Source organism: Anopheles gambiae, chromosome 3, assembly GCF_943734735.2.
Source record: "Anopheles gambiae chromosome 3, idAnoGambNW_F1_1, whole genome shotgun sequence".
NCBI lineage: Eukaryota > Metazoa > Arthropoda > Insecta > Diptera > Culicidae > Anopheles > Anopheles gambiae.
In genome coordinates, this window is record NC_064602.1 from 61,646,998 (window position 1) to 61,650,409 (window position 3,412).

Genomic DNA, 3,412 nt, shown 5'->3' on the forward strand with positions numbered 1-3,412 from the left:
AAATACTATTTATTCGAATGCAGAACTATTTTTAAACAATAAGTTGAAACGCGGTTTATCAAAGCGTTTTACCCGGTACATTTGGCATCCTCCAAATTAAATCTAATAGAAAAGTTTGGTGACCCTTGCACTAGAAAACGGACACCAAACAATAGAACTAAACTCGAGGATGGAACGAACATAGGACTTATAGGGCTTTTATTAGTAAACAAGCACTGCGGGTCATTGAGCTCTCTCGATTGTCGCTGAATAAATTCTAGCGGTTTGTAAGCTTTGTCTAAAATATCACAGTAATGTTGTAGGATATCTAGTTTGCCATCCAAGGTGAATCTTAAATCCCTGACCGTATTGCACAGCGGTAGTTGTGTCCCTGATGTTCTATAGTTATACCTTATTGGACTAGCTATTCTGAAGAACGACATTGACGTACACTTATCACCAGAAATGACCAGATCGTTATTGTTGTACCAGTCAGAGAAAACATCAACCAATATTTGCAGAGAAAGAGAGTCTGAAGTGTTCCGTGCGACACGAAACAGCCTAATATCATCCGCATAAAGCAGACAATCTGCTTCCGTAATGGCCAGTGTGACGTCGTTCTTAAAAAGCTAGAACAACAATGGTCCCTAGTTCCTGCCGTGAGGAACGCCAGATGAACTCTCGATAACGTTAGAGTAGGGGTCTCCAAACTTCGGCCCGCGGGCCGCCCTCAAGAGCTTATAATGCGGCCCACGATGACTTTGCCAGAGTTAATATAAATATTACGTTATTATGACCGTTTTCAAATAAAAATGTATTTTTTACTTTTCTTAGACAAAAATCAAGTAACTAATTATACGAAACTGTATTAGTATCGTTAGTATTTTGTTGTAAAAACGAGATTTAAACGTTCACTCATCATTTACAGGCAGCGTCAATTGGCCCTCAATATAGTTATTTTTGAAGCAATGCGGCCCGCGAGGTGAAAAGTTTGGAGGCCCCTGCGTTAGAGGAAACACCATCGATTTGTACGTAGTAGCTGCGTTCAGAGATGTAGGACCTGAACCAATTCACTAGCGGAGTAGAATGGTTCACACGATCAAACGTAGCCTTAAGGTCAGTGTATATTGCATCCATCTGCCAGCGCCTACCCAACCAGCAAAACCGAAGCTATTGGAAAACTTTCCTGTGTGCCAAAGCGAGAAAGCATGTCTTCTTTCTCTAGATTTTGGACGGCACAACGCCGATCGTGTGGCCTATGAACGAAAAACGGGAGAAGGGGAAACCGATATCCTTCGAGTGACACACACGCATGCATCTGCATGCGTATTCCGCTGAACCGAGACTACACATCTCTCTCGATCTCCCATGATTTTTCTGCTATCGCGCTCATCCGGGTGTTAGGCATCCTCAGTCTGTCCAGAACTTTCACTGTGGAAGGATGTGTTGGAGTGATGTGTGATTTCTTATGCCCCGTACTTTGCTCGTTTACGTTTTGTGCTGTGTTCCTTCTTCTTCAATTATGGAATGATTTATCCTTGTAAATTTTTAAGGTAAGTTTCTTATCCTCGTGTGTGCTTCAATGGATACATTCAACTAACGCTTGTCATCTAAAAAGTTACAGGTGCACGCGCATGTTAATCGACGGTTGCCAACATCCCGCAAAACGATCGACGGAAGGAAAACGGTGTCCGGTTTTAAAATATCAAGGTAAGCGTTTCTATAATCCTATGTGCAAAACATTGTTTAGTTTGTTATAAAAAACATGGATTAATTATTGGTTAATTTTCATCACCAGATTTCATCACAGCTCTTTCGTAGAAGAGCGCACTTCAAGGACGCCAGGATACGGCTAAACATGCGCAGCACCAGTCCGTGACGTCATTTCCAGACAGGCGCCGGCTGAACACGCGCAGCACCAGTCGAGGATATCCTAGCGCAGAGGGTAGAAGGAAGAACGAGAGGAAGGGTAACGGAACCGCTACAATTGTAGGGGGTGAAGCATCCTGCCGTGTACAGAGTGTGAGTCTGCCAAAACGCATGTGGAAAGAGGAAGTCCAATGCGAAAGTGGCAAGGCATGTGAAAGTGTACATAGAGCAAAAATAAAAAGTGTCACTACTACAATCAGCAATTCTAAAATATAAGGGGAGGGATACATACATTTGTATGCGTGAGAAGGGCCAGCAATGCAAGCATTTGAATGTGTGTGTGTGAAGGTCGGTTTTTGCCGTGCTGAAAGTTTTTACTGTAGCTGTTGCTAGTGTAAAAACTTAAGTAAATCTTAAAGGAAATATTTTTCACATGGGGTGCCTTCGACAATTGTTCGTTGGGCGTTGGTGCAAAGAGTTCGGGTTATGTCGAGTCAAGATAGGTTCAATCCGACCCGACCCGACCTAAACTCGCTACACTTCCGCTTGATTTGCACAATGCATCTCCTTTTTGGAGACGGAATCAGCCGAAGGTCTTCTTCGGCTACGTACCGGCTGAAATCGTCCAGATCTGCATTTTCCGGTGCGGCTGTAGCGCCAAAAACTTGCAGCCGGTTGTTGAGGGCCCCACTCACACCGTTACCCTCGCGGACCGTTCCAGGAGTGGCAGAAAATGTAGGAGAGTAGGAAGAATGAGTGGGAGAGAATGGCTCTGAGTCGAAGGTAACCGCGGCATCCCAATCGACATCGACATCGTTCAACGATTGTGGAACCGAGTAGGTTCCTCCACAAAGGAACGGGGAGAGAGGCCTTCATCGTCGTCGCCAAGCTGCAAAAGAGATAAGAGAGAAAATAAACTTTATAATCATATTTCACACGCACTTAAATCTACATTCACTAATACATGCATTAAAAACGGCATTTTCTATCTTTTATTTACACTACCCTCCACCAAAGTAGAATAGCTCGCCATCTCAAAACGATTAAAGCAGCGCTGGAGATTTCCTCACGCAATACGTGCAATCGATGGGAAGCACTTTGAAATTATTTGCTCTCGTAATAGCGGATCCGAATATGACAACTTCCAAATTATTTTAAGTGTTATATTTATGGTTGGGGCGGTCCCGTGGTACAGTCGTCAACTCGAACGACTTAAAACCATGCCCGTCATGTGTTCAAGCCCCGTAGCAAGGATTGACTGTCCGATTACGTGGTTATAAATTAAGTCTCGAAAGCCTGTATAATGGCCGGCATGTCCGCGTAGGACGTTACGCCAAATAAAATAATTAATAGTTGTGGTTGATGCAGACTACATATTTTTAAGGTCAGTAGCTGGTGGTAAGTGCTCTGCAATGGGATGGGATCTCAAGCCGTCCTCGTCGTGTACAGTGGTAACAAGTACCAAGTTATCCAAGCTTAGGTACACGCGCTAGATCTAACCTCTTGGGCATATGGCGAGCCAGGAGGCGGGTGGGCATCCCGCAACACTGCGTGCCCGATCGTC

At 44.2% G+C, this 3,412-nt stretch overlaps 1 long non-coding RNA gene across 1 annotated transcript; it reads left to right on the forward strand.

Moving 5' to 3' along the window:
- Positions 1 to 894: 894 nt before the first annotated feature.
- Positions 895 to 2,104, forward strand: LOC133393470 (uncharacterized). The gene is made up of 3 exons (XR_009766179.1): positions 895 to 1,532; positions 1,598 to 1,689; positions 1,778 to 2,104. It is a non-coding gene; the product is annotated as an uncharacterized LOC133393470 (long non-coding RNA).
- The last annotated feature ends 1,308 nt before the right edge of the window (positions 2,105 to 3,412 follow it).